The sequence below is a fragment of the Muntiacus reevesi genome, chromosome 21 (genome assembly GCF_963930625.1).
Source record: "Muntiacus reevesi chromosome 21, mMunRee1.1, whole genome shotgun sequence".
NCBI classification, from domain to species: Eukaryota; Metazoa; Chordata; class Mammalia; order Artiodactyla; family Cervidae; genus Muntiacus; species Muntiacus reevesi.
Window position 1 is genome coordinate 12741741 of NC_089269.1, and position 20454 is coordinate 12762194.

The 20454-nt window shown below is 39.2% G+C and overlaps 1 non-coding gene across 1 annotated transcript; it reads left to right on the forward strand.

Annotated features, from left to right (window-relative positions):
* The first annotated feature begins 1643 nt into the window (after window positions 1-1643).
* On the forward strand, window positions 1644-1750 carry LOC136152554 (U6 spliceosomal RNA). The gene has a single exon (XR_010660231.1). It is a non-coding gene; the product is annotated as a U6 spliceosomal RNA (small nuclear RNA).
* Window positions 1751-20454: the final 18704 nt, after the last annotated feature.

The window sequence follows — 20454 nt, forward strand, 5'->3', positions numbered from 1 at the left end:
AAGATTTACTCTCAGCTTTCATACATAACACAGCAGTGTTAATTATAATGATTATGCTGTATGTTACATCCTTAGTACTTATTTAAAACCAGAAGTTCTGACTGCCTTTGTCCAATCTCCCCCATCCCCTGTAACCAAAACTATGATCTTTTTTTTATTTGTTTGTTTATTTTTGAAGTATAATTGACCTACAATATGATGTTAGTTCCTGAGATGTAATCAGTTCCTAATTCAATAATTCTATACATTTTAAACTGATCACCATGATGAGACTAGTTCTCATTTGTCACCATACGAAGTTACCACATAGTTATTGACTGTATTTCCCACATTGCACATTTCATACCCGTGACTCATTTATTTTGCAACTGGAAGTTTGTACATATTAACTCCTTCATTTATTTCTTAACTTCCCACATCTCCACTCCCCTCAGGCAATCACCTCTTACTCCTCTAATCTATTACTGTGTTTCTATTTTGTTATGTTTGGTCATTTGCTTTGTTTTTAGGTTCAACATGTAAGTGAAATCATGAGGATTCTGTCTGGCTTATTTCACTCAGCATAATCCCCTCTAGGTCCAACCATGTTTCTGCAAACAGCAAGGTTTCATTCTTCTTATGGTTTAATTCTATTATTTTGTGTGTGTGTATATATATACCGCATCTTCTTGATTCATTCATCTATTTGGTTGCCTATCTTGGCTGTTGTAAATAATGCTGCAGTGAGCACAGGGGTGCATATATCTTCTTGAGTTACTGCTTTTCTTTTCTTTGGATAAATACTGAGGAGTAGAATTGCTTAATCATATGGCACTTCTCTTTTTAATTTTTTGAGGAATCCCTCCATATTGTTTTCCATAGTAACTGCACCAATTTATATTCTTAACAACAGTGCATGGGGAATCTCTTTTCTCCATATCCTTGCCAACACTTGTTATTTGGTGTCTCTTTGATAATGGCCATTCTAACAGGTGTGAGGTGATATCTCACAGTGCTTTTGATTTACATTTCCCTAATCATTAGTGAGTGTGAGCATCTTTTCCTCTGTCCATTGGCTGCCTGTGTGTCTTCTTCGTAAAGATGTCTATTCAGATCCTCCACCTATTTTTGAATCATGTTTCTTTTTTTTATGTTGAGTTGTATCACTTCTTTGTATATTTTAGATATATTAAACCCTTCTCAGATAGACTGTTTGCAAATATCCTCTCTTACTCAGCAGGTGGCCTTTTTGTTTTATTGATAGTTTCCTTCACTGTGCAAGAGCTTTTTAGTGTGATGTGGCATCATTTGTCAATTTCTGCTTTTGCTTCCCTTCCATGAAGAGATATTTCCAAAAAAATATCGTTAAGACCAGTGTCCAAGAGTATAGTGCCTCTGTTTTCTTCATTTATGTGTGTTCAGTCGCTCAGTCGTGTCCGGCTCTTCTCGACCCCATGGACTGTAGCCTGCCAGGCTTCTCTGTCCATGGAATTTTCCAGGCAAGAATATTGGAGTAGGTTGCCATTTCCTCCTCCAGGGGATCTTCCTGACCCACATCTCCTGTATTGTAGGCAGATTCTTTACCAGTGAGCCACCAGGGAAGTCCTTCTTCATTTATGGCACCAAATAGAAGCCAACGGTCATGATTAAATACATGAAAAAATGTGCTCGCTTCGGCAGCACATATACTAAAATTGGAACGATACAGAGAAGATTAGCATGGCCTCTGCGCAAGGATGACACGCAAATTCGTGAAGCGTTCCATATTTTTAAAAAATAAATAAATAAATAAATACATGAAAAAAATGCTAACAAAGTATTAGAGACATTAAAATATTAGTTTCTGAGTTCTTCTTGTTCTAATTCTAATCACAAGAGAGCTCCCTGACCTGTTTTTTTTACAAACTAAACATTCATAGGTTTTTCCAAACATATTGCCTAAAGCTTTATTTTACAGAACAGAAAACTAAGACCTTTGGGCTTTCCAGGTGGCTAGGTGGGAAAGAATCCATCTGCCAATGCCGGAGACACGGGTTTGATCCCTGATCTGGGAAGATTCCAGTCTTGAATGACTACCATGGTGTGGTCACTCACCTAGAGCCAGACATCCTGGAGTGCAAAGTCAAGTGGGCCTTAGGAAGCATCACTACAAAGAAAGGTAGTGAAGGGGATGGAATTTAAGCTGAGCTATTTGCAATTCTAAAAGATGATGCTGTGAAAGTGCTGCACTCAATATGTCAGCAAATCTGGAAAACTCAGCAGTGGCCACAGGACTGGGAAAGGCCAGTTTTCATTCCAATCCCCCCAAAAGGGCAATGCCAAAGAATGCTCAAACTATTGTACAATTGTGCTCATTTCACAAGCTAGCAAGGTCATGCTCAAAAATCCTTCAAACTGGCTTCAGCAGTATGTGAATTGAGAACTTCCAGATGTACAAGCTGGGCTTACAAAAGGCAGAAGAGCCAGGGGTCAAATTGCCAGCATTCACTGGATCATGGTCAGAAAGCAAAGGAATTCCAGGAAACATCTACTTCTGCTTCACTGACTATGCTAAAGCCTTGGACTGTGTTGATCACAACAAACTGGAAAATTCTCAGAGGTGGAATACCAGACCACCTTACCTGTCTCCTGAGAAACCTATATTTGGGTGAAGAAGCAACAGTTGGAACTGGACATGGAACAATAGACTGGTTCCAAATTGGGAAAGGAGTATGTCAAGGCTGTATGTTGTCACCCTGCTTATTTAAGTTCTGTGCAGAGTACATCATGAGAACAACAACCAGAAGGATCCCACACGCGGCAGAGTGATGAAGCCCGTGCATCACGATGACTGAGTCTGTGCTGCAGGGTGTGAAGTCGGTGTGCGCGAGAGCCCGTGATTTACGACAAGCGAAGTCATCACCATGAGAAGCCCACATACCCGCACAAGAGAGGAGCCTCCCCTTGCTGCAAGAATAGGAAAAACCCTTGTATCGGTGAAGACCCAGGACAGCCAAAAATAAATAAATAAATACAATTGCGCAAAAGAAGAAAACTAAGACCCTGGGAAGTTAGGGACGAGGTCAAAGATTGCACGACGGACAGACCACAAGCTATAACCCAGATCTGGACTCTCTATCAATCCAGAACACTTTTATCCAAATATTGAGGGAAGTGTAAAACTTCACAGCAGACAGTTTTCCCATTCAGCTGTCAATAGGATATCTCCTTCTTAAGTGAGCAGCAATATAGAGGTCCGGCACTTATGGTGATGACAATAGAATTCTGGGGCCAAAACATAATTTTGTTTCATTTGGTGCTTTTCAAAAAAGTATTCTATGATTTTTCTCTTTATGCTTTAGTAAAATTTTTTGTGTAATAAGTTTGCAAATATTATATAATGTCTTAGAATTAATGACAATTTATAGTTAGGAAATTAGGAACATGGTATTGTTGTTAGATCTTGGCATGTCTCCTCATATTAAATTATTTAAAGCCTTATTAAGCCTACTTGATTTAGAGGATTATAGAAAATAATGTCAATATAGAAGATGTAAAACAAAGAGAAGGTATTCTGCTCATTTATTTTATAATGCGGGAAGATGGGACATCACACCCTAAGAAGATAAATCAGGCTAAAGTGAGGCTCAAAGAGATAAGATATATCTCATGAAAAAGATGTAATATTTTATCTGGGGGGAAAATCACTTAAACCCTGAAAATCGTAGTTTTCTCATCTGTTAAATTGTCGTTGTTTAGAGTCTAAGTCATGCCTCACTCTTTGCAACCCAATGGACTGCAGCCTGCCAGCTCCTCTGCCCTTGGGATTTCTCAGACGAGAATATTGGAGTGGGTTACCGTTTCCTTTTCCATGGGATCTTCCCACCCAGGGATCAAACCCACGTCTTCTGCATTGGCATGTGGGTTCTTTACACTGAGACACCCAAGAAGCCCCATGTGTTAAACATGGACAATAGAATACCAGTTTCAGAGGGCTGATGTAAAAATTAAACGAGATAGTTCTGGGAAAACACTTAGCAGGAGGCCTGGCATGTGTAGCATTAATTGATCTTTGTAGATGCCATGCTTCCAATTATTTGCTTCATCATCCCCTCTTCTCTTTCCTCCAGTTAATCTCTATAATACTTTCTTTTTCCTTTCCTTTCCATTCCTGCCCTCTTTTCCCTCTTTTGTGCTTCTCTTGCTCATCATTTTTCTTTCCAAATAATTTTTCATTCTTTTCTACCCAGAATATAACCTTAGCCAATGAGGGCTAGCACGCAGAGCTAAAGAGTTATTGACTTCGAATCCCTTAACAATCCTCTGCCTAGTACTCATTATAAGTCTTTTTGCTCTGTTTCAGTTATACATCATGTTAAAAAAGGAGGCAAGCACTTTTAGTAAATTACGTGGTTCCTTTAATAGATCCATATACTCTTTTAAGACCCTTGCCTTTGAATATAGATTTTTTTTATTTGTACTTTTTGAAAACAAAATTACTTTTATTTAGCATTTACTTTTAAAAATTCTGAACTAAGTTGATTAGTCAATTTTAATACTCTGCTGCTTACTTGATCACAGATTATTGAATGTTCTCCTGCTTCTCTCACTGGTTTATGTTAAAATTTGAATGACAGGGACTTCGCTGGTGGTCTAGTGGTTTAGAATCCAGCTGCCGATGCAGAGAACATGGGTTCAATCCCTGGTCCAGTAAGTTTCCACATGGTGCGGAACAACTAAGCGCTTGTTCCATACTACTAAGCCCAAGTTCTGGAGCCCACGAGCCACAACTATAGATGCCTGCATGCCTAGAACCCATGCTCCGCGGCGAGAAGCCACTGCAATAAGTCTGTGCGTCGCAGCCAGAGAGGAGCCCACACACAGCAATGAAGACCCAGCATAGCCAAAAAATAATAAATAAATGAATAAAATTTTTTAAAATTGAATGATATCATGACTGAAAAGGTATTTTTTAAAACTTAACTGTAAATTTTGGGGGGCTCCCCAGGTGGCGTTAGTAGTAAAGGATCCACCTCCCAAAGCAGGAGACACAGAGAGGTGGGTTTGATCCCTGGGTCAGGAAGATCCCCTGAAGAAGGAAATGGCAACCCACTCCAGTATTCTTGCCTGGAGAATCCCTTGGACAGAGGAACCTGGTGGGCTATAGTCCATAGGGTCGCAAAGAGTCAGACATGATTGGAGCAACTTAGCACGCAGCGCATAGATATTTTAAAATTGCAGTTAACCAAAAAGTTGAATTTAATTTCCTGTGTAGTACACATAATAACTAGCCTTTATTGAGAACAGACTATGTGCTAAGTCCTGTTCTATGCATTTCATGTTTATTTACTGACTTATTGCCTAGAATAGCATAGCATGTATATTTTACCTGGGAGAGTACAACATCTGACAAAAGCAGGTTTTTTAAAGTTTTTTGAAAAAAGTTATAGGTCCAGTAAATAAAATGAAGACAGCACAGATAAGCACAAGAAATTAGCTCATACCCATAATTCTATGATTCATAATTGGTTAGCACTTTAGTGTATATCATCATACATGCATATATATTTTATAGACACACATATCATATAATTGAGATCATACTGCACACAGTTTTTTAACTGCATATACACAATTTTGTGATAAATTATTTCTTGATGTTGTGATGGGGCCTGTGCATTAGCAGGGAACCACAGTCATGCATGTTCCCTTCATTGAAGAAAGGCCCTCTTCTCTTTGGAAAAATCACCATTTCCCATTGATCACAAACATTCAAATTGCTGTGGCAAGGATGACCCATGGCGGAGACAAATGAAAGATTGGGAGGAAGTAGAGAAAGGTTATTATCCTAAAATGTTCACAGTAAACTTGCTGGTTTTTTTTTTTTTTTTTTTTTGCAGAAAGCTAATGATACATTTTTGGATATCTATGACTTGTATCATTAAGTGTGCATCTATTACCATTCTCCAAAGGGTGGTATTTTTCTAAAGAGAGGCATCTAAGGCACTCTGAGAAGATAACAAGTAGAAGAGAAGACCTTTATTTAACATTCCTAATAGAGCTCCTTACACTATACTTCCTGTTTTCAATATTACATAAAAGTACAGAACAGATACAACAGTAAATTTCTGCAGGAAAGTTTCATTAGGAACCAAAATCTTTGGTCTAACTTGGACAAGGCTAAAAATTTCAGAGTATCAGCAGTGTTTTAGAACAACAACTGGTGAGGAGATTCTAAAATTCTTTTTTTTCAATAGCCTTTATTGAATTTGTTACAATATTGCTTCTGTTTTATGTTTTGTTTTTTTGGCCGGGAGTCATATAGGATCTTAGCTGCCCCAACAGGGATCAGATCTCTCCCCCGGCATTGAAAGACAAAGTCTTAACCATTGGACTGCCAGCGAAGTCCCTGAAATTTTTAGAGCATGTCACAAGGAGTTGAGTCACACACTGAGATACGTCTGAAAAAGGAAGGAGAGATAAAAATTAGTATGAGCTGAGTTTTTGCAGCAGAGCCAATTAACACAGAGTAAATATGTAACAAACCACTTGTGAACCCTCAGCTTTGGAGATGATGTGATTGGCATACTGTGTACCCTTCTCTTATGGCCTGGCCCATGGTGAGTGTTTTCGTGAGGATGGGGATTTCCATTAAATGAGTAATATAGTCTGTGACTAATCTGAGGAAATCCGGGTAAGATGACTTTGAAAACATCAGCTGAATTTACCTGAGAAGTCAATACAGAGACGAGGGGGGATTTACATCTAACGGATGAGAACCTGGTTTCTTGGTGTCCCGCAAGTTTTACCCTGAGGCTAAAATCAACTCACTTTTTAGCCATATTTGGGTGTCAGCCGTGCCTGTAGTTAACATTGTTAAGATCTTTAAAGGATCCATGATAGTGCTCAGTCATGTCCGACTCTTTGGACTGCATCCCACCGGGTTCTTCTGTCCACTTAATTTTCCAGGCAAGAATACTGGAGTGGGTTGCCATTTCCTCCTCCAGGGAATCTTCCCAATTCAGGGACCAAACCCATGTCTCCTGTGTCTTCTGCATTGCAGGTGGATTCTTTACCCACTGAACCATCCGGGAAGCACCTTTTAAAAGATAGCAAGGAGTGCACGTGTCTCTTTCAGATCTGTTTTCCTCGGTGTGTATGCCCAGAAGTGGGATTGCTGGGTCATATGGCAGTTCTATTTCCAGTTTTTTGAGAAATCTCCACACTGTTTTCCATAGTGGCTGTACTAGTTTGCATTCCCACCAACAGTGTAGAGGGTTCCCTTTTCTCCACACCCTCTCCAGCATTTATTGCTTGTAGACTTTTGGATAGCAGCCATCCTGACTGGCGTGTAATGGTACCTCATTGTGGTTTTGATTTGCATTTCTCTGATAATGAGTGATGTTGAGCATCTTTTCATGTGTTTGTTAGCCATCTGTATGTCTTCTTTGGAGAAATGTCTGTTTAGTTCTTTGGCCCATTTTTTGACTGGGTCATTTATTTTTCTGGAATTGAGCTGCAGGAGTTGCTTGTATATTTTTGAGATTAATCCTTTGTCTGTTGCTTCATTTGCTATTATTTTCTCCCAATCTGAGAGCTGTTAGATTTGAAAGAGACATGTGCACCCCAATGTTCATCGCAGCACTGTTTATAATAGCCAGGACATGGAAGCAACCTAGATGCCCATCAGCAGACGAATGGATAAGGAAGCTGTGGTACATATACACCATGGAATATTACTCAGCCATTAAAAAGGATTCATTTGAATCAGTTCTAATGAGATGGATGAAACTGGAGCCCATTATACAGAGTGAAGTAAGCCAGAAAGATAAAGAACATTACAGCATACTAACACATATATATGGAATTTAGAAAGATGGTAATGATAACTGTATATGCAAAACAGAAAAAGAGACACAGATGTACAGAACAGACTTTTGGACTCTGTGGGAGAAGGCGAGGGTGGGATATTTTGAGAGAATAGCATCAAAACATGTATATTATCTATAGTGAAACAGATCACTAGCCCAGGATGGATGCATGAGACAAGTGCTCAGGCCTGGTGCACTGGGAAGACGCAGAGGAGTCGGGTGGAGAGGGAGATGGGAGGGGGGATCGGGATGGGGAATACATGTAACTCCATGGCTGATTCATGTCAATGTATGACAAAACCCACTACAATATTGTAAAGTAATTAGCCTCCAACTAATAAAAATGAATGAAAAAATAAATAAATAAAAGATAGCAAGGAGTTTTGTTTTTGTTTTTTTAAGTTTTCTAATAATGTAGAGTAGTTGGTTACAGACTAAACCTTCCCCTGACAATAAGAAATTCTGGACAGTACCTAAAACCATTGCTTAAAGACATTTGAAACCTATGATACCACCAAGGGCTTTGAGAGAACAAGATTCCTAGAAGGTGCATTGGATAAATTGAGGAACCTCCTTAAATCTTCAAGGTCCTATCAGTTCCCCAGGTCCTCAAACTTACCATGGACATGAAGTCACAACCATTTCAGGCTCTGCAGGGTGCTTGCATTTCCTCCAAGATGAGTGCTAGTCTCGAGCACAGATTGCATTGCTCCTGAAGCATGAGGAGCTGCTGCAGCTATGCACCAGGTCCCACCATATCCGTAAGGATCTGATTTCTTTCATTGGCTCTGAAGTTAGAGGAAGTAACAGGTTGTAGGGTATGGGATTCTGTTTCCTTGTTGGGTCTGAAGAGGTCAGTTGAAACATCAGGAATGCATTGATGTTAATGACTTACAGGGTAAATGTTGACCAATGAAAGTTAAGTCAATCAATTGAGGGAGCCATTGAATAAATTCCTGTCTTTTTCTTCCTCTAACAGACTGTTCCAAGACAAAGTGCTTCTACATAGTGAGCTTCTCTGCATGAAGCTGTGGTCATCTGCCGACTAACCTATATCTCCTTTTCCTCCTTTTCTACCAGCTTTATTTTCCTTTTCCTTTTACTATCTCAGAGTTGTTCAGTTCAGTTCAGTTCAGTTCAGTCGCTCAGTTGTGTCTGACTCTTTGCGACCCCATGGACTGCAGCATGCCAGGCCTCCCTGTCTGTCACCAGCTCCCAGAGCGTACTCAAATTCATGTCCATTGAGTCAGGGAGGCCATTCAACCATCTCATTTTCTGTCATCCCCTTCTCCTCCTGCCTTCAATCTTTTCCAGCATCAGGGTTATTTCAAATGAGTCAGTTCTTCACATCAGGTGGCCAAAGTATTGGAGTTTCAGCTTCAACATCAGTCTTTCCAATGAATATTCAGGACTGATTTGCTTTAGGATGCACAGGTTGGATCTTCTTGCAGTCCAAGGGACTCTCAAGAATCTTCTCCAACACCACAGTTCAAGCATAAATTCTTTGGCGCTCAGCTTTCTTTATAGTCCAATTCTCACATCCAAACACGACTACTGGAAAAACCATAGCTTTGACTAGACGGACCTTTGTTGGCAAAGTAATGTCTCTGCTTTTTAATATGCTGTCTAGGTTGGTCAAAGCTTTTCTTCCAAGGAGTAAGTGTCTTTTAATTTCATGGCTGCAATCACCATCTGCAGTGATTTGCGAACCTAAAGAGATACAGTCTGTCGCTGTTTCCATTGTTTCTCCATCTATTTGCCATGAAGTGATGGGACTGGATGCCATGATCTTAGGTTTCTGAATATTGAATTTTAAGCCAGCCTTTTCACTCTCTTCTTTCACTTTCATCAAGAGGCTCTTCAGTTCTTTTTCACTTTCTGCAATAAGTGTGGTGTTATCTGCATTCCTGAGGTTACTGATATTTCTCCCAGCACTCTTGATTCCGGCTTGTGCTTCATCCAGCCCGGAATTTCTCATGATGTACTCTGCATGTGAGTTAAATAAGCAGGGTGACAATATACAGCTTGTTGTGATCCTCACAGTTGAATGACTTGGCATAGTCAATAAAGCAGAATTAGATGTTTTTCTGGAACTCTCTTGCTTTTTCAATGATCCAGCAAATGTTTGCAATTTGATCTCTGGTTCCTCTGCCTTTTCTAAATCCAGCTTGAACATCTGGAAGCTCATGGTTCATGTATTGTTGAAGCCTGGCTTGGAGAATTTTGAAAATTATTTTGCTAGCATGTGAGATGAGTGCATTTGTGTGGTAGTTTGAGCATTCTTTGGCATTGTCTTTCTTTGGGATTGGAATGAAAACTGATCTTTTCCAGTCCTGTGGCCACTGCTGAGTTTTCCAAATTTGCTGCATATTGAGTGCAGCTCTTTCACAGCATCATCTTTTAGGATTTGAAATAGCTCAACTGGAATTCCATCACCACCACTAGCTTTGATCGTAGTGATGTTTCCTAAGGCCCACTTGACTTCGCATTCCAGGATGCTTGGCTCTAGGTGAGTGATCACACCATCATGATTATCTGGGTCATGAAGATATTTTTCGTATAGTTCTTCTGCATATTCTTGCCACCTCTTCTTAATATCTTTTGCTTCTGTTAGGTCCATATCATTTCTGTCCTTTATTGAGCCCATCTTTGCATGAAATGTTCCCTTGGTATCTCTAATTTTTTTGAAGAGATCTCTAGTCTCCCCCATTCTGTTTTCCTCTATTTCTTTGCATTGATCACTGAGGAAGGTTTTCTTATCTTTCCTTGCTACTCTTTGGAATTATGCATTCAAATGGGTATATCTTTCCTTTTCTTCTTTGCCTTTCACTTCTCTTCTTTTCAACAGTTATTTGCAAGACCTCCTCAGACAACCATTTTACCTTTTTGCATTTCTTTTTCTTGGGGATGGTCTCGATCCATCTCCTGTACAATGTCATGAACCTCTGTCCATAGTTCATCAGGCACTCTGACTATCTAGTCCCTTGAATCTATTCCTCACTTCTACTGTAGAATCATAAGGGATTTGATTTAGGTCATACATGACTGGTCTAATGCTTTTCCCTACCTTCTTCAATTTAAGTCTGAATTTGGCAATAAGGAGTTCATGATCTGAGCCACAGTCAGCTCCCAGTCTTGTTTTTGCTGACTGTATAGACCTTCTCCATCTTTGGCTGCAAAGAAGATAATCAATCTGAGTTTGGTTTTGACCATCTGGTGATGTCCATGTGTAGAGCCTTCTCGTGTTGTTGTGCTGTGTATGCTTTCTAGTGAAAAATTAGCACTTAACATTTACCTCAGGATCCATTTTCTAAGGAACTTAGGCTAAGACAGAGTGAAAATTTAGAGAAGTGAGCCCAATTTGACCCTAATGTCTCGCTTTAGCCATTTATCTGTCTATGAGTAGAAGCCAGGAGGCTAAGAAGCTGAGCAGAGTTTCCAACATCCTTACAGTGCTTGTGGTCAAAAATGAAGGCTTCAGGCTGACCAAGGAGAGACTCAGGCAAACACTCCAGTTCTAACTTACAGCTCTACAAGGGCTAGACAGTAAATCATCGAAATCCTTGATTTAATGAAGCTTAATCTTTTAGCTAACTGCTAAACTGCCAAGCAAAAATGAATGCTCTCTGTAAGGTATTATCTAGAATTTTAAAACATCTCTACAATTTATCATATATACAATTATCATATATATTGCACACATACAATTATCATATATATTGCATATATACAATTATCATAGATATTGTCTAACTGCCAACCAGAAACTCCCAGGTATACCAGAAGGTGAGAGCACCTGATTGAAAACAAGAGGAAACAGATTATAGAAATATACTCATTGGGAGATCCAAATATCGGAATTATTATACGTGATCTTTAAGATAACCTGTTAATTGTTCCAGAAATAAGATGACAAAATGGAAAATCTCAGTATAAAACTAAAAAGTATAAAAGTCTTCAAATGGAAATTATAGAACTGAAAAAAATAACTAAAATGAAGAGGCAATAGTAGCAGATTAGGAGCGATTTAGGAGAGAGGGAGAGAGAAAAAGAAGGAGGTAGGGAGAAGGGCTGGTGAACATACAAAGCAACTAGAACTCATATAGTAGGAATGTAAAATGGTATAATCAATTTGGAAAACAGTTTGGTGGTTATTTATTAAGTACCATTTCACTTAGCAATTTCACTCTGACCAGGAGGAATGGGAACATATGTGCATAGAAAGACATTTATGCATATGTATTTACAAGTATTTGTGCCCACTTTACGCAAAATTGCCCCAAACCAGGGAAATCCAAATGCCAGCAACAGGTGAATGGATTAAAGACATGGTATCCATACTGTAGAATTACTAAAACAAAATAAAAAGATTAACAGTAAAACAGACAACCCAATTTTAAAAATGCTCAATAAAACTTTTAAACAAGGCCTTCACAAAAGAGGATATCCAAGTAAGTAACAAATTTATGAAAAAGCTTTTCAACCTCGTAAGTTATCAAGGGCATCTAAATCAAACCACAGTGAGATAACCTATCCCGAAAAGAAAGTCTACATGAAAAAAGAAAAGACTGTCAATACCAGGTACAGAGATAAAAAACCAGGAACTCGCATACTCCTTGTGAGAGAGGAAATTGGCACAGCCACTTGAGAAAATTGTTTGGCAGTACATGTGAAAGCTGTTTGTATCCATACCATATGACACAGCAATCTGGCGCTTATATATCCTCCTAACAGAAATGCATACACAAGAATGCAAATTGTCACAGCACTACTCATAATGGCCCTAATCTGGAAACAACACAAACGCTCGCTCACATAAGAATGGATATACATAGTGTGGTGTGGTCAAACAATGGAAGAATTCTTCAGCAATGATCATGAATAAATTCCTGTTTCATGCAAAATATTAATGCATTTCATCAATATGGTAAGTTAAAGAAGCCAGATACAAACTGATACATACTGCATGATTCAATATGTGTTAAATTTAAAAATCATCCAAGCTTTATAATGATATTAATCAACAGGCATAAGGTGTCTGTTAAATAAGATGAATAAGCTCTAGAGATCTGCTGTACAGCATTGGACCTGTGGTCAACAACAATGTATACTTAAAGTTTAAGAGGCTATATCTCATGTGGTATCCTTATCACAAAAAAACTGTTAAAAGAAAAATACAACTCCCCAAACTAAATGATGGTGTTAGAGGTCAGGATAGCAGTTACATTAGCGGGGGAGATAAAGGGGATAACAAATTGGGAGAGAAGGAGGGGCTTCCCTGACTTGGTTGTGTTCTATTTCTTGCCCTCATGATAACTATAAAGGTGTATTCTTGTAGCTATAAAGGGGTACCATTCTCATGGTAACGATAAAGGTGGTAATTCATGAAACGCTATGCTTTTGGTGTACCATTCTGTATATTACATACTAATAAACTTTGTTTAAAAATAAAGGAGATCAGGGTTTCCTGGTGGTCTGGTGGTTACGAATCTACCTCCCAGTGCGGGGGAAACGTGCTCTAGAGCCTGCGAGTCGCAGCTGCTGAAGCTCATGCGCCTGGAGCACGTGCTCCGCAACGAGAGAAGCCACCGCGATAAGGAGCCCGTGCGCCCCAGCGAGAGAAAGCCAAAAAGCATCAATGAAGACCCTGCACAGCCAAAAATAAACACATCTTTTAAAAAATAAAATGAAGGCGATCAAAAGAAGCCAAGTGTGGTTATAATGGAAAGTAAAATGAGCATTTATTGAAGGATTTGTGCTGTTGAATATATTTTCATTTTCTTCCTCACGATAACTTGCTGGAAAAAATACTTATTGTATCTTTATTTTACAGATGAAAATACCAAGCCTAAGAGGAAGTAGGCAAATTGTCCAAGTTCTTACAGCATGTTTTTCTGTCTCTAAAACTTTTGTTTTTTGCACAGTATTTATCTTCTCTGGTAGTTTCCTTCCAAATTCACAAGTTGCCTTGTCCGACAATACCTCATTTAAATAATCTAGATGGTTGAATCTAATAATGTAAATTAAATTCCAAAGAATAGTAATCTATCACATATAAATATACAAATCTGTTTTTGCTTTGCAGATAATCTTTTGCAAATACAACTTCTCAAGGTAACAGAGAATTTAATAGAATTTCTCAACAATATGCCTAAGAATACCCGCCAGAGCCCTTCCAGTTAAATGAAGCCGAAGTGGGAAAGTAACCAACATGATATATCCCACTCATTCAAAATGAAAGAAATGTAAATTTTTTTTCCTAAATCAAATCAGTCTGTCTCCCCATACACTTCCATCCAGCTTGGGAGACAATCTACGTTTTATCTGGCAGAAAACCTAATTTTATTCATGGAGTGGGTGGGTGAAACCCTTTTCCTCCTCACAATTCTATAAGGAATTCTGGGGAAATTAATGGAAATTTGAGATGGAACCTTGACCTTGACTCTGATTGTCACAGTCAAAACTGTTTACTGTTCAAGTTAAATAGTGTATTCCGCCCGCAACTGCAGTCAGGAACCTCACTGTCGTGCAGTCAGGCAGGTCTGCCTCGTGTGAGAAGGGGGCAGCCCCACTGGGGTCAGTCTTTTCCACCACCCCTGTCCCTCAAGTCTAGGCCTCTCCACTCCATTTCCATCCTGGAACCCTGATCTTTTCAGACAACTGACCTCGGAGACTCTGCTCCAGGTTTTTGAAAACAAAGCCTTGTAAACATCTTTCCTGGCAAAAGTGAAGCTCAGGCTCTCATAATACAAAACCTTGCCTACCCTCTTTAGAATAGGAAGAAATCTTTCTGAGCCCACATGTAAGAACACACACATATACACAGAATTACAGGAATGCTGTTGAAAGAACCTGAGGGATCTATGACCAAAATATTTTGGGCAGCACTTCGGGCACATCTCAAAAATATTTGGATCATGGCTTAAGCAGGTTTGTATCTGCACAGGTACAGAATATGCTTGCAAATAGGTTGGTGAGGCTGCTGCCAACATAGCAGAACTTTCAGTTTACTTTACAGTCAAAGGCTGATGTAACTGGGTCATTCCTCCGATAAGACCATCGTTTGGAATTTCCCAAAAGCTACAGTTGGGAGTAAAGCAGAGCCACGTGTTTGAATGAGCGGATGGCCCTTTGGGGGCAGGTTATGAGGGCAGGAGGAAGACTGGGGCTGGAGGTGTTGTAGCTACGGAAGAGTTCCATGGATATGCATGCACACACATGCAGAAGAGCAGGGTGGCTCGGCTCCCCTCCTTTCTGGAATGGCACATAGCCTGAGTGTTGGTGCAAAGGAGCACCCCAGGAAATGGGAGGGGTGCTGAAAAATTCCTTAGGAGCAACTCACGTCCTTAATTGTTTTACTCATGGTTGGTCAATCTGAGAAACAAGACTTGCTTGTGGTTATTTGGGTCTATACTAACATAATAGGGGTAATAATGGTAGTAATTATACCAGTGAGTGAACCTCACCAGCATTCCAGCCACTGTGTTGTTTTGCATCCATCATGTCAGTTACCACCCTGAAAGAAAATGCCATTAGCCCCATTCTGCAGATGAAGTAATTGGGCAAGTGAGGCCAAGATTAGATGATAAACTGCAGGACTGTTCATAAACAGAAAGTCTAAATTCAAAGCCTAATGTGTTTACCACATTTATTCCTGAGAATAAGGCCTCCTCTCAGTGCAGAATGCACTAGAGACTGCCGTCCCTGTATTTGACAGTAGACAAGGTGGATATAAACTTGCAAGGATCAGACTACACAAACTTTATGTAAGCTGAAAAATAAAGAGATAATTTACTATCAGCAGTGTATTTGGATTTTTAGGAAAGTCTTATTGGATTGCCTGGACATCTATTTAGATATTAAGTGGAAATTATGGAAATTATGTTCATTGCCTGGGTATAGCAGCAACAAGTTTTCAAAAGACCTTAAACCAATAGATCTTAAATCAAAATGTGACTCCTCTTTCTTTGTCCCAGGCAATTAGATCTACTGATCTCATCTTTAAAAAAAGAAAAGAAAGGAAAAGTTTAATAATTCTAAAAAATAAGCACTCTATACATATATTTAAAACCCTTGAATGGTAAACTTTAAACAGATAACTCTCATGGTATATTTACTCTATTGGGTTGGCCGAAAACTTTGTTCGAGTTTTTCCACAAGATGTTATGGAAAAACCCCTGAATGAACTTTTTGGCCAACCCAGTATCTCTCTAAACCATTTAGTATAAAAGTATGCTTTCATACTGGAGAGTTATTTATGTCTTTGCACCACTCCTTCTGTTACACGTATGCATACTTTAATTTCACCTAATCATAGTTACTTTGTTTGCACTTAAAGTAGCTTTGCATTCACTTTTTGGCAGCTGTCTGTATTGTTAGTGGTTGCACAGATTCCCTCATTGCTCAATTAGCCATTGTGTAGCTGCTGCACCAGTAAATTGTTTTTAGCACTCTGCTTTTGCAAATACTGTTTTACAAAGGTATGTACACATAACTTTTATTCTTTAATTTATATTCCCAATAGTGGGATTACAGGTCAAAAGCCCTGACTCTTTTAGGGTTCTTGTTATACGTTGCTAGAAATACTACATCAATTTTAAGGCTACTAACAACTCGGTTTTCACACATATCTTATTGGTCTTTCTAGCCTCTTCCTTTATTTAAGTATTTGATTAGTTAACATCATAATGTATTCTATAATTTTGGAAAAACTCAAATAGTATTCTTTCTAGACTGCATTCTAAGAGAATTCTACAGTAAGAAAAAAAAATTTGGGAGGGTGGGGATGGTTGTGTTGCATGGCTTCCAGGATTTTAGTTCCCTGACCAGGGATCAAACCCAGTCCCTGGGCAGTGGAAGTGTGGAGTCCTCACTACTGGACTGCAAAGGAATTCCCTGCAAGTAAGTATTTAAAAGATGAAGCAATGCTAACTCTCAGTTAAACCAAATGAAATACATTTTTAAAATTTTTTTCTAAAATTTAAAAAATAATAAAAACAACAAATTGCTTCCCTAGCTTTTCTTTCATCCTTTCTTCCCTTTGTGTAGTACGATTCTCCCTTCCGTTATTGTAAAGCTACTTGTTGATTCTTCAAGCAACTGGGACCGTATTGAAGATTTTAAAATCATGCACATCCATTTCCTAAATGAGGTCACATATTCTGTAGAATGTTGGTGCAAATGTGGGACTTCCCTAGTAATGGGCAGTGGATCAGAATCCACCTGCTCATGCAGGGGACACAGGTTTGATCCCTGGTCCAAAGAGCCCACATGCTGCAGAGAAACTAAATCTGTGTCCTGTGAATACTGAGCCCAAGGCCTAGGGCCCATTAACCGGAACTGCTGAGCATGTGGGCTTCCCCTGTGGCTCAGCTGGCAAATCTGCCTGCAATGTGGGAGATCTGGTTCCATCCCTGGATTGGGAAAATCCCCTGGAGAAGGGAAAAGCCACCCACTGCAGTGTTCTGGCCTGGAAAATTCCATGGGCTGTATATAGTCCACGGGGTCGCAAAGAGTCAGACACAAGTGAGTAACCCCAACTACAACTGACTGACTTTCACTTTCACTGAGCCTGAACTACTGAAGTCTGCGTGCCTAAAGCCTATGCGCCACAGCAGGAGAAGCAATGAGAAGCCACAGCAATGAGAAACCCACACAATGCAATGAAGTTTAGCCCCTGCTTGTTGCAACTAAAGAAAGCCTGTGCAAAGGAGTGTATACCCAGTATAGACAAAAAAATTTTTTTTAGAAATGTCCAACTGTGTTTGTTATTTAGCTATTACTTTTATTCTCTGTATTTCAATAAGAATTAGCTATAAAAGAAAAGTTGGCTTGAAACGCAACATTCAAAAAATCAGATCACACCTTTTCATCCCATCACTTCATGACAAATAGATGGGGAAAAAGTGGAAGCAGGAACAGACTTTATTTTCTTGGGCTCCAAAGTCACTGCGGACAGTGACTGCAGTCATGAAATTAGAAGGTGCTTGCTTCTTGGAAGCAAGGAAGCTATGACAAACCTAGACAGCGTATTAAAAAGGAGAGACATCACTTTGTGAATAAAGCTCCATATAGTCAGAGCTATGGCTTTTCCACTAGCCATGTATGGATGTAAGAGTTGGACCATAAAGAAGGCAGAGCATTGAAGAATTGATGCTTTTGAACTGCGGTGCTGGAGAAGACTCGAGAGTCCCTTGGACTGCAAGGAGATCAAACCAGTAAATTCTAAATCAACCCTGATTATTCATTGGAAGGACTGATGCTGAAGTTCCAATACTTTGGCCACTCGATTTGAAGAGCCAACTCATTGGAAAAAACCCTGATGACGGGAAAGATTGAAGGAAAAAGGAGAAGGGGGTGGCAGAAAATGAGATAATAGTATCACTGACTCAATGGATGTGAATTTGAGCAAACTCTGGAAGATAGTGAACAGAGGAGCCTGGCATGCTGCAGTCCATGGAGTCAGACATGACTTAGTGACTGAACAACAAAAAAGAAAAAAAAAAGAAGGGGAAATTAATGTAACTTTTGCATTAGGCACTGAGGAGTTTAAGATTCCCGAGTAAACTATGGCAATCATATTACGAGAAAATTGAAAGCAAAACAGTATCCCATCCTTATCCTGAATTTTTCAAAATACCTAGTAGTTAACAGGCAGTTCTTAAATTAGATTATATTTTCAGTTTTGAGCAATTTCCATGACTCTAGTCAGTAGGAAGAAATTTTAGATATGTCCTGAAGACTGATTTTATCTATGAATAGATAAAATTCATGAACAGATAAAATAGACTGATTTTATCTATGAAGAATAAGCATTTGTCCTCATTCAACAATATATTAGTTATTGAGAAGTTACTCATTTCTCTTGTATTTACTGTAGTTCTTAGAGATATAGCTGATTGCCAGTGATTACATGGGATGAACCTGAAATTTCAGAAGTCAGGTGACTTGCCTGACATCACACAGTGAACAGCAGGATTAGGATCAAAGTCTTTTGCTCCAAATCTTAGATTCTCATCATCATACCCAAGCTAGGGTATTATTAACAAGTTCAAGATTTTGGAGGAAATATATATATGGGCACCTTTAAAGGGAATATCCTGCTTAGAGGCAAAGGAAGACAAATTTTAGGAGAGCCAGTCCTGAACCACAGATTTCTACTTTTTTTTTACTCCTTCAAGTCAGAGCTGCAGGTTACTGGCAAGGGCCTGAGAGCAATCAGGGGTAGGCAGACAGGCAGCTAATGGCAAAAAGCAGAAGGAAATTATTTTCTATTGCTCCAGGGCTAATTTGAAAAAACATAGCCATGTAATACGAAATCTTGCTTTACTTTATATCTGCTAGATTTTTAATTCAGTGAAGTACTGTAGAGATATGTTAAGATTGGTCTTTTTTTCTTGAAAGTATTTGTAAATTTTAAAATAAGTTTGAGAAATAGGGATTTCTCTGGTGATCTAGTGGCTAAGACTCCTTGCTCTCAATGCAGGGGCCCTGGGTTCAATCCCTAGTCAGAGAACTAGATCCCACATGCCGGCATGAAGATGGAAGATCCTACAAGCCACAACTAAGACCTGGTGCAGTCAAATAAATAAATAAAAATACTTAAAAAGTAAAAAAAAAAAAAAAAAAAGATAAACAAAGGTTGAAAAATTCACAAGTAAAATTTATTTTAAAATGCTTAGATTTCCTGATAGGTTTCAAAACCACATTACTCTCTCTATATAAAGTGGTTAGATAAATTACCTACCAACGTCACTTCCCTTGCTCAAGTGTAATTTGAAACATTTAGCCATTATGACTTTTGTTGTTGTTGTTCCAATCCAAAAGACAAGTAAAAATTCAGATTGGACTTAATTTTATTCTAATCTAGATACACACACACACACACACACACACACACACACAAGAGAAGGAAATGGCAACCCACTCCAGTATTCGTGCTTGGGAAATCCTATGGACAGAGGAGCCTGGCGGGCTACAGCCCATGGGGTCACAAAGAGTTGGACAAGACTGAGCAACTAACACACACACATACACACACACACACACACACACACACACACACACACAAATATATATATATCCCCTTGCAAACTGTGGGACTTTTCAGTTTTCCTAATCAAACGAGCCAGTTTATCAAAGAAAATCTTAAAAAAATACATAGCTGATACCAGATATACCATAAATATGATTTTTTGTTGCTTTTCCGTTTCTAAGTCATGTCTGACTCTCTGTGACCCCATGGACTGCAGCACACAGGCTTCCCTGTTGGTCCCTATTTCTTGGGGTTTGCTTAAATTCATGTCCATTCAATTGGTGATGCTATCAAACCATTTCATCCTTTGCTGCCCCCTCTCCTCTTGCCCTCAATCTTTCCCAGCATCAGGGTCTTTTCCAAAGATCGCTCTCTTCGCATCAGGTGGCCAAACTATTGGAGCACATAGATCTGATATCAGATATATTTGCAGGCTGGAGACACACAAGAGCTGGTGATATGATTCAGTCTAAGTCCAAAGACCTGAGTTCCAGGAGAACTGATGGTAGTCTTTCTGAGGGCAGTAGAAGACCAGTGTTCAGCTCAAGTAGTCAGGCAGAAAGGGTCAATTTTCCCTTCCTCTGCCTTTTA